The sequence below is a fragment of the Cyprinus carpio genome, chromosome B20 (genome assembly GCF_018340385.1).
Source record: "Cyprinus carpio isolate SPL01 chromosome B20, ASM1834038v1, whole genome shotgun sequence".
NCBI classification, from domain to species: domain Eukaryota; kingdom Metazoa; phylum Chordata; class Actinopteri; order Cypriniformes; family Cyprinidae; genus Cyprinus; species Cyprinus carpio.
The window spans coordinates 27,115,013-27,127,371 of NC_056616.1; the positions used below are offsets into that span (position 1 = coordinate 27,115,013).

At 34.0% G+C, this 12,359-nt stretch overlaps 1 pseudogene; it reads right to left on the bottom strand.

The window, feature by feature from the left end:
* Positions 1-1,276: 1,276 nt before the first annotated feature.
* Positions 1,277-4,182, bottom strand: LOC122141045 (annotated as a pseudogene).
* Between the last annotated feature and the right edge of the window lie 8,177 nt (positions 4,183-12,359).

The following is a 12,359-nucleotide window of genomic DNA, read 5'->3' on the forward strand; positions in this document are numbered from 1 at the left end:
AATCCAGAGGACAATTTTGTTGCTCAAAGGTTTCGTTTAGCAGAATCGAATCAGATGATTTGGTCTAGGAAGTGTTAATGATAAATTTTTTCAGCTTGTAAAGAGATATTTGACTTTCTTTTGATTGCAAATTCCCCAATATTTTTTTTTTTCTTTTTTTTTTTTTTTTTTTTTTTTTTAGGGAGAAACATTTGAGAAGCACAAAGTTTGTCTCATTTGTGAAAATATCTCATTGTGAATTCGTGATCATTTTTTTTTTTTTTTTTTTTTTTTACTCTACCTTTTGTTTTTCTTGGAAAATTCTCTTAATTTAAAATCTGTATTACTATTGAAATACTTAATTATTGAATTTTAATAATAGTTTAGTTTTGCTGGTCTTGGTATCAATGCTCAATTAACCCAAAGCAAGAAATACATTTTATGCTATGGCCAATATTATAAATGTATTATTAAGTTATTATTAAAGTTAAATTATATGGATCTGCTTGTTTTTTTCCTTTTAGCTCCAGATTAAAAAATGTTATATATCTAGACCATCAAAAATGTTATAATATGCAGTAAAAATTAAAGACAGAGTATCTTTTTTTACTTCTATCTGTTAAAAGAAGATATTTTGAGAAATGTTGGTAACCCAAACAATTGAAGGTAGCCATTTTGACTTTCGTACAATGACCATAGTAAAAAAAAAACCTATTGAAGACAATGTTGAAACATCAACTGTTTGGTTACCAACATGTATATCAAAAAAATATGTTTTGTTCGTGTTCAGCTGGAAAAGCGCTCTTTTTTGCACTTTTGTGTGAACCTTTTATCTGCTTCCAATATGCATAAATTCAGATCAGTCCACAAACTGGAAACTCAGCATCCAAACACAGAAATCCCAGCTGACACCATTGCAAATTCATTTTAATGGTATTTCATGTACAGTACGATTACAGTGAAACTGTCTCAGGGTAGACCAAATACCTGGCATTTTCTGAAAATGCTTACTTTTTAAATCCCAGAAGTGATAGTTATTGTGTCGAGTATATAAATGAATTGTAAATGTCAAGTACATGGGCCTTTCATAGTCAAGTGAAGATATCCAGAATTTAATATATAAGTGATTTGGCTAGTTTGTTTTCTCTTCATTTATTTATTTATTTTTTTCTACATTGGACAGTGGTTCATGCCCTGTCTTTTTGATTCAGCGAGGTATTTATTTTATTTTTTTTATTTTTTTAATTAAGGTTGCATGTTTACACATTTAAATGTTTTGACACCAAAAATGCTGTCACATTCTGTCCTCTCTTAATCTCTGAACTGCTGTGCGTCTTTAACAATGATGTTTCGTATGAGCGTGAGCAGGGACTTATGGGATTGATCCGAATACGGCCTCATGAAGTCTCCGTCGCGCTTGTTGGTGGGGTGTGTTCCAGCGGAAATGGGTCATGCGATACTTCCCATTGCTCTTTGCATTTTTCCTCTGCTGGCGTCCAGCATGCCATTCTGCCCTCGCTCCATGCGGACGCTTTCCGCTGACTCCTCAGGCTCCTCCTCCAGGGCACTGCTGGTGATGACTTTGATGGGTCGGGCGTTTGCGGCCCATGGGTTTTGCCCCAGCGGAAGTTGCTGCATGGAGTAAGACCTCCTCTCGTCATTGTGAGGGCCTTCTCCAGTAGCGTCTTCTGAGCTCGGGTTTGAATCAGGAGACAGAGCCGATAAGAGCAATCCCAAACTCAGGCTCTCTTCCTCAACCTCTTCTTCCTGCTGTTCTGCTGTTCATGATGCAGAAACTCTCCCGTAATTGGAGGATTCTTGCGCTGATCTGCACTGCCTGAAACACTGCTGTACAGTCAGGACAGAGAACGAGAGAGGATGCTGATGCTGTTCATGAATGCAGCTTTCATTAACAACCGTTATTACATTGTATCATTTGTTTAGAAATTAATACAAGGATGCATTAAATTGCTAAAATTGACAGTAAATACCTTTTATAATGTTACAAAAGATTTCTGTTTAATAGAAATTGTTTTCTTTTAAACTTTCTATACATCATAGTTCCCTAAAAATAAATTCTATCACAGTTTCCACAAAAATATTAAGCAGCACAGTTGTCAATCTGTCTATCTATCAGTAGACACTATCTAACTATAGAGACGTCTTTGAGTTGACTTTTGAATGGTAGTGTGCATGAGTTAAATCTTAAATATTATCTATTAAGTCATGTTATTAATGGCTTAAAAATGAATCTTACCCGTTTTTGTTCATTAGTTTTAAGGCCCATGCAGTCTATCAAATCCAAGCAGCGGCCCTCTACATGTGGGACTGTGAAACACAAGACTGCTGCAGCCAAAAGCCAGGAAGGACAGAGCATCTGAAAACAAGAAAACAGACCAGATCAGTTCTTCCATCCCTAAGGTATCATTCATATGACTCAGAATGGAAAGCTGAAAAGAAAACGGCTGATAATGAGCTATATATAAAGCCAAGGATGAGTTTTTTATTGCTCAGGTATTTTTACTTGAAATCACCTCTGATTTGATTGCGCTGAATGGATCTGTCCTCACACAATGACGGCGTGTGGGAAGGTCATGTACAGTTACGAGAAACGGATGTCTCTTCAAAAAGCTTCTTTATATTAGGGCACGTATATTTAATCATTCTGTAATTGGTGACTTTGTCTCTTCAGGATGCTTATGAGAATGAAGGCAAGTGAACTTTGAGACTTTTATCTACTCTCTTCATTCCTTCATACGTGACCTTTTATGGTTTATATGACGATGTCATGACACACGAGGTCCATTAATATCACAGCACAACGTCAGCTGCAGTGTTGCGTCAGCGATGAAAGGAAAAGCGCTGAAATAAATCAGCTGGTGCAGCTCACAGACTCTAGTCTTGCAGGTTTGAGACTCATTAAGATTTTCCATGAAAGTCCCACAAAAATTGTTTTTTGGTATGGATGATGATGATGACTCAGTCACTCAGAATTAGTCAAAAGCCTCTGATGGTCCTGTTAGATATTACACCATTTCACAGGGGAAAAAGGGTCTATTCATATATTATTCTTTATAAATCAGAGCAAGTTGATCAAGTTATAGAAATATTTTTTTATTTTCATTCATTATTGGATATTGTTTGATAATTTCACCATGAGCGTGAATATCAAATTAATTAATTTATTAATATAATAGTTTTCTTTTAATTTCCCCCAGGTAATTTAATATAGAATAATGCATTTAAATATGAGAAAATATATACAAAATATATGTATTTAAAAAATACAAAATATGTTTTATTTTAAATTCAACAAATTGATTTAAGCATTAAGTAATAGTAAATAATATTAATAATTGTAAATAATAGTATTTTAAATATTACATTTAAATGTAAATGCAACATATTTATATTTCATCATTTAAATAATATAGTAATAATAATATAATAATAAAGACAAAAAACATAATTTAAAATCTATTATTTCACACATATTACAGTTTTTAGTTTTCTAAATTATTTTTAATAATTTTATCTGGCAAACTTTTATGTTTAAAAATACATGTTTTAAAATACAACAAAACAAATTAATTAAAAATAAAATATAATAAAAATAGTAAAAATGGTTATTATTAATAATAATCATTATTGAAATCTATTATTTAAATTATTCATTAATTTAAATAATAGGTAACAAATAAAACACATTTATTTTCCATGTAATTCAATGAAGAAGTTTAGAAAGCTATAGCTTTGCTTACCATAACAATAATAGTTATAAATAATACATAGTAGTAATAAAGTTGTTTCCAATAAAATAAGTAATTTTCAAGCTAATCAATATCTATAGTTTTTGTCTTTAATCCTGAAGTTGAATTCTGAGTCATACATGCCATTTAATTAACTTTGTAATTAATTTTTTAATGTTTATATATATATATATATACAATTGACACATTTGTGACACTGTTCATAAATTAAGCTTTATAAGCAGATACAGTACTTACCCGTGATTCAATGGTTCAAATGCAAAATGATTCCAATTCTATATTCTTACCTTTCTGAATTTATAGATGAGTTCTATGGTTTCTGAATCTTCCCTTCTGACTCTTCTTTGGGTCTCCAGTTCTTATCAAGCTCACCTCCACTGCTCTGGGTTTCCACTTTTTTTCCCGGCGTGGTGTGAATGGATCTCTCTCTCTTTCTCTTGTTCTCTCTTATATTCTGAATGAGCTCTGCTCTCTTATATACTCACAGGTGCATGGCAACCCCTCAAGGCTGGAAGATGATCAGGTGGGGTCTCTGCTGTGGTGGGGAGGGGTGGATACATTGGGGGGAAATTAATAATGTAAAAAACAAACCGTTCATAATTTTTGGTCATCTTCACACCTCTGTTTTTGACACATTAAAACATCCACATGACGTGGCAGGTGAATTATGGATGGGATGCTGCGGTTCTGTTACTTGTCTTTTGAGACACCTGGAAACTAAAAAAAAAATAAACTCAGGAAATTGAGGTGGAATGACGTAATTTCACATCACATATTCCCTGTCAATTGGAACAGAATACAAGCAGCGTGCAAATTGATCAGACTGACCAGATGTGCATTACCTTAAGTGCTTAGCTCAAGCTGAACAATTATTCTAACTTTAATTTCGCTTCTCTTTGTTTCTTCTTTTCTTAATGAAGCCCATTTATGCCCCAAGGTTCATCAGCAGCAAATGTAATTACTAACAATGGAGGAAAGCTAATGTTGTGTTGTCGTGGTAACTTGTGATAAATCAATTACTCTTTTTTTTTCACTCTTACTCACATTAATACACTGAAAAAGAAGAAAAGAGTGACTTTAATTCTCAGTCATTCAGGGGGAAAAAACATGTGAGACTTGAAAGTGATTAAAAACAACATCATAGTTGCTCAAGGTCTGGTGATGCTCTTCCATTTGAAGAGATTATAAAGAGCTTTTGGAACACAAATGTAACAGTGTCCATTGTAAATATAATGGCTTGCATGTATCAGCAGCAACTGAAACTAAAACCATAAAAACATTTTCATTGCTTGTGACAAAATAAAGTAAACTTAATAAAATATTTGTTTTATTTCAGCTAGTTTTCAAAAAAACAAATAAAATATTACAATAATAAACATAAACAACAAATATAAGTAGATTATTAAAAAATATATATATTAAAAAAAAAAAAATATATAAAAACAAATTTTTAAAATAGCTCAAGTGGTTAGAGCATTGCGTTAACAAGTGCAAGGTTGGGGGTTCGATTCCCCGGGAGCACATGATAGATAAAAATTTGATAGCCTGAATGTACTGTAAGTCGCTTTGGATAAAAGCGTCTGCTAAATGCATAAATTTAAATTTAATTTAAAAAAAATACAAAACAAAATTACTGAAACTTTAGATACTATATTTCTAATTCCAAAGGTCTAAACCTGCATAAGCGTATATATATATATAGTTCCAAACAGCATCTTGTGTTTAAAAGCAAAAATCTGACCTTTTTTATTATTATTTTATTCAACCTGAGCAAAAATATGCAATTTTAAATTTTTTACATTTTGAATGGATGAAATTCTGATAGCTTGTAAATCAATGAGATCTTTCGAATAGTATGGCAGACTGCTTACATAAATGCACATAAATATCAGTTGTCAATATCTCCCAATAATAAGTCTTAGTAATATGATATTTAAATGCTTAGTTTAATAATCAAAGCTCTATAGTTTTTATTGTGGGGGCCGAAAAAATATAATATAATGCAATTTAATGATGATGACTGAGAGATGAATGAAAAAACGTTCCTCAAAAGCCTGATGAATCATAATTTGACATGACTTTTCTAAAAACATGGATATATGGATAATCAAGTAAACCTGCGTTGCTTATCTTGAAATGGTAACAATATAAAAGTTATTTTTTGATATATATATATATCACAGAAAGCATCCTGTAAGCCATGACTTGAAGTGGGAGTTTCAGAGTGATACTTAAAAGGCCTTTTATTTACTAAAATAGTATATAAGCGCTATCAATTAGACAACAGAAAAAGCATGTACAAGCTAGTCTTTTCAGCAAAGTTTGAATCATGTTGATCATTTAAAGGATATTTTCTCAAATATGACACAGTACGCTTTTTCTGACAAAAACATAATTTGGTGCATTAACTGTGTGATTGTTCAGACATGTACTGTAAGGATAGTCTGAGTGGCTTTATTTGAGCGCGGCCTGGTTTGTCTCTCATCTCTTTCTTCTAATCAGGAATCCAATTATAGAGGATTACAAGGATAAGATGCCCACTGTATCAGCCGTCCTGCAACACATAAGGTGTAGAAAGAGAGTGAGGATGGCAGCATGTGACTGTATTTCCCCAGAAGACAAACACGACGTCTCCGACCACTGAAACAGGTAAAGATGAAGCCTTGTCACCGTTTCCCTGTAGAGCTTACTTGCTGATGACATCTAATGGGCAATGTTTCCGCTGCACGTAACAGTGTATCAGCAGTGCGTCAACAGCTTTGTAAAGAGTTTGGGAAATCTCTCATGTGAGATGGTGTGATGCATGAGGTCTGGTGTCGAGGGTAAATCAAACGGCTTCCAAACAAACAGATGTATTCTCTGCATTCACACTTCTAATCAAAATGTCACTTCAAAGACGTAGGATGCTTGATCAATATGATTGATTCTCAGTGTTATTCTTTTATTCATGCTGCAGGACACGAGGCTCTCAGGCTCTCTGTAATGTGGTTTGGCATATTCAGCATTTCTCTGTTGGATCTAGTGCACTAGGCTTGGATCAGAGACACGAGGTGCTTTGGTAAACGTGATACTTCAGCATTAAAAGGTCTGCTCAAAGGTGTTGGCAAAGCATGCACTGATCTGCATGTTCTTACTCCTGAGTTCACCTGCTGAACCAGATTGACAGGAGAGATGGAATACATGAAAATGCATTGGTTTTGTTTCTGCAAGCAGACTATATACGACTGAAACAAATTGTATAATTTCCAACAATGTGTATAATTTTGCATAGACAGTTGCCCTGTATTTGTGTACTTAAAAGCCACAAAAATGTTATTGCAAATATAACAAATACATATTACACAGCTTTCTTAAATATATACATTTGTGTGTGTATTTATATATATACATATAAATATACACATATATTATAAAAACACATTTTTTTTGTGTATGCAATTAATCGTGATTAATCGATTTGACAGCCCCATTTTATTTTGTATAATGCTTTATGTATACATTAAACCAATGTTAATTTACTAATAATTTATAATATATGTGTATTTACTAATATTGTTATATATATGTGTGCACATAATTTTCTATTTACATTTTGATTTCAGTTTGATATTTTGTAATCTAATGCAATAAATGAAGACATTTTAGGACTTTGGTGTCCAAATACTTTGTTGGGTGCATTGCATATTCGGGCTGTTTCAAGTGGTTTCAATGAGGTTTTAATGTATCTCCTGAATAAATGTGCCCAGATAAGGCTGTTCTTGTCTGAAACATGACACTGACTATTTTTAGCATGCCCATCCTCTTCCAGGTTAAATGCTTTTCCCTGCTGCCGTGTTCTTGAAACCTACATAAGCACATAGAAATGTGACACAGGCCCACCAAAGCACCTTTAACCTGTGCCTTAATCAGGACAACCAGGCAGACCTCTAATAAGAGCAGGGACATGCCTAAAGACGTGTTTGTGGGATTTATTTCAAATATCACATTGAGGTTTTATGATAGATCATGTTATTTTCCCCTTAAGCCTAAACCCAAGAGAGCATCTTGAGTACAGTGTGGTTTTTGACAGCTGACCTATAGTTCTCTGGCACGAGTGCACTGAAATGTCACACTGTCGATTGCTAGAAATAAAGGACCTACGTTATTATCATAGACCACGAACAATCTCAGCGAACTTTTTTGAGGTGACGTCATAACTGTGCGTGGGTTGCATAAATGAATGCTTAAATCCTTAGCTTATAACCTAGTTATATTTCTTTGAGCCCCAGAAGCAGTGATTCACTGTGATTCATCTTTGAGCAAAGCAAAGGAAAGTTTGAAAAAGAATACGAAAGTGGCTGCTAAATAATAATTAGATTTTTTTACTTTCAGAAGAAAATGTAAGTTGGTACTTGGCACATAGACTTGCTCCCATGATGTCAAAAGTTGGCCTGATAATTTTTGCATGATTTTTTTATGTCTTTCATGTCTTTCATTTATTGTGTCTTTACTTTATTTATTCCAACAAGCAGCCAATATTGATCCATAAGCAAATTAAAATAAATACATACATTCTAATAAAAATATGATATAATAAATAATTATAAAATAATAAAATAAAATAATATAAATAAATTTGAAAAAATAAGTAGTATATTTACGTGAGTAAACAAATAAGACATTTTAAAGATCCAAATAATCCAAATACATTAATAAAAAAAATCAGTTCTAATAAAATATGATAGAATAATAAACATGAAATAAATAATGAGTATATTCATATATGTAAATGAGACATTTTAAAGATATAATAAATATCTAAATAATTAATAATAATAAATTGTAATAAAATATGATAGAAAACTTAACATGAAATAAAATAATTCGTATATTTATATATTTAAATATAAGACATTTTAGAAATATAATAAATATCTAAATTAATAATAAATAAATTCTAAAAATGATATGATAGAAAAAAAATAAACATGAAATATATATATGTCCTGCCCGGACATATATATATATATATATATATCTAGATATATTATATATATATATATATATATATATTTTTTTTTTTTTTATTTTTTTTTTTATTTATTTATTTATTTTTTACTGATTTTGGTTTTGTTTTCAGGTGAATTGCATCAGAAACCGAGCATCAGAAACAGAGTCAATACAGTGTTCAGTGCTCAGTGTTCCTGTGTGACAAGTTCTCCTCAAGACTGGAGAGACTGGAGGTCAGAGAGCTTGTACCCTGGCCGTCTCCCCCAGGGTCCTTCCAACAAGGTGGGAAGGGGGGTCAGCCGAAGCGATCACATGGAGGCCAGGCCTCTCTTGCACCTCTTGCTGGCCGTACTGTTTCTGGCAACGAGTGCGAGCGATGATGACCACTCACTGCACAAGCATCAGGTCAGTACGGCTCAGTGTGGAGAATACAGCAATCAGGTCCTGGAGGATGGCATGTGTCGACTCATGGCCACGCTACCCCAGCTGGACGACCAACGCTGCCCCGGACATGTTCCGCTGTACGGATGAAGTGTCATACTGGCTTCATGAGAACGAGGAACGCAAACAGCAGATTCTGGCCCTGCGGGAAACAGTGTCCGAACTTCAGGAGGAGCTTCGCAACCACCGTCATCGAGTCAAAGTCTTAGAACTACAGGTGTGGGGATATTTTGGACTTATCATTATAGGTATTTATCTCATTCTACAATAATATATAAATATAAATATAAAAATACACATATTTTATATTACAAAATATATAAATATAAATATAAAAATACACATTATATAGTGGTAATTTATATATGATTAATTGATTATCGCATCCAAAAGAAAAGTTTTTGTTTATATAATTTATGTGTGTGTACTGTGTATATTTTTATGTATATATAAAGACACACCACACATACCGTATATATTTTGAAAATATTTCCATGTAGGCCTATTTATATTCATATAATTTATATTTTTCTTAAAGATATAACATGCAGGTGTTATGTATTTGTATATCCCTAATAAATATACAGAGTACACACACACATATAGCCTATTATGTACATAAAAACTTTTATTTTGGGATGCGATTAATCAGAATCAGAATCAGAATGAGCTTTATTGCCAGGTAAGTTTACACATACGAGGAATTTGCTTTCATGACAGAAGCTTCTGCAGTGCAACAGAATGACAGCCAACAGAACAAAAAAATACATAATAAAAGAATAAAAAAATACAAATAAGTAGGTAAGGAATAACAATAAACAAATTGACAATTGTATGTGCAGGGATATTACAATAGGCAGTTTTGTATGTACAGGTATATTATGTGCAAATTTGAAGGTGTGTAGGACTAAGTATGTGTGTTAGATAATAAGTGTATGTGTGTAGATAGTGTTGTGTGTGTGCCAGTTATTATCAAGTGTTCATGAGATGGATTGCCACTGGGGAAGAAACTGTTCCTGTTGTCTGGCCGTTCTGGTGCTCAGAGCTCTGTAGCGTCGACCAGATGGCAACAGTTCAAGGAGGAAGTATGCTGGCTGTGAGGGGTCCAGAGTGGTTTTGCTAACCCTTTTGGCTCACTCTGGATGAATACAGTTCTTGACTAGAAGGGAGGGTTGTACCGATGATTCACATCAGCACCTCCGGACTACCCTCTGTACTCTTCTGAGGTCAGATTTGGGTAGCTGAGCTGAACCAGACAGTTACTGAAGTGCAGGAGGACGGATTCAATGGATGGCGGAGTAGAACTATTTCAGCAGTTCATTGCCCAGCAATAATAAGACGAACCGATTCAGTAGTCTGATTCGAATTTCTGACGTGACTTATGAAAGAGAGTTTTAGGATGTTTAGGATGAACCGCTGTTGTATTATAGCTCAGTGGTATGAACCGATCCAGTAGAATGACTTGAATTTCCGCTGCTACTTACTGAATTAAGTAGGTCGTTTAGGACGAACCGCGATTCAGTAGACTGATTAGAACTTTAAGAAGATAAGAATAAATAAGAATAATTATAAATGTTATTCTTCTGATTTTAACATTTCTCCAACCCCCTTATAAATGATGCATCAATAATGATAGTTAGACAAATTGTTTACAGTAATTGTTTATGTTTTGGAGCTGTTCAATCAAAATCACTTTATTTTCACAAAAATATATTGATGTAATTTGACAGATAGCATGTTTTGAGCATTGTACCATAAAAATACCACTGATGTACCATGATATGTTTGGACATATATTATAGTCCATACCATTGTTTTTTTTTTGGACATTATGACAGTATGATGGGAGTACCATTGCTTTGCTGGGCATTAACATATGATACCATTTTTGGTATGTTGACCTGACTAACATAAAGTGTTACAATAATACTGTGGTTTTAGGATATGGACCATGGAAACATATACTATACACTACTATTTTACATGTACCAAGTTTTTGGGGGGGCATTGTATCATGTTACCTCCTTTGTGTTTAGTATATGTACTGTGATACTACCATGTTTTTCTCTTTTTTTTTAACTACTGTAATTATCATGTTGGTACCATGGTTTTTAGACATTTACTGTGTTAATACCATGGTATGTTGACAATAATAATACTATGTTTTTTGTACCATCGTAACATACATGCTGTGCACTAATATTTTACATATGCCAAATTTTTCTTGGACATGGTATCTTGGTTTTAAATACCATATTTGAGAACCATTGGTTTACCCATGTTATTTTGGACATTTACCATAACAATACCATTTAATATACATGTACTTGAATTTCAGTACCATGGTATATATTTCAAAATACCATTATATTGTCAAGGGTGGTAACACCATAGTGTTATTCAAAGTAGTGTACTTTGGAGTAGTATGAACAATATCATGGTATATCATTAATCGCTAAATACCGTTGTACACAGTACTAGATTATTACCATCTGATGCCATCACTAGTGCTTTGTTGTACAGTAACTGTGTCCTTCTAGCGCTTCTGTAAATTCCTCGTCGCTCCGGCCAACTCGGCTTGACAGTGTTTCAGCCTAAAGTCTCCTTGCACCCTGAGGTTAACGAGATTAACACCAGAGTCCTTACCGCTCTCCACGTGCCTTCATTAATACGCACCCTATAGCTCTTCATGCGCTGTTAAACGAGGGGATGATTCACACGGACAGTTCCTGTCCTGCCTCTCCCTCTCCTGGCCTTTTACGCAAGCACACACAATGTATCTGCATGAGCCACTTGAGAAGGTCTATTTCTCATTTTGCAAAAGCTAACAGGAATTGTTCTTCACATCACTTGTTTGATTAGGAGTCGTGATGTTTGTCTTTTTGGCCTTTCACAGAGTGAAGAGAAGAACCCCCACAGTAATTCATCTATTGAGCAGCGCTTGCATGAGCCCTGGAGGCATCATTTACCGCAGAAGGCCACGACTTGTTGCACCATCCAGGGCTCATTGATCTATGACCTCCAGGCCCAGATTCAGAACTCTCCCTGCTGGTGTGAAAAAAGTCAGACGTAAACCCGGGCTGCATGATCAACATTGTCCTGCCCACCAGCCCAATGCTCAGTGCACAGGAAAGCCCGGCATCCTGGTAAGTCACATCTGGGAAATCTGGAAAAAGCTTT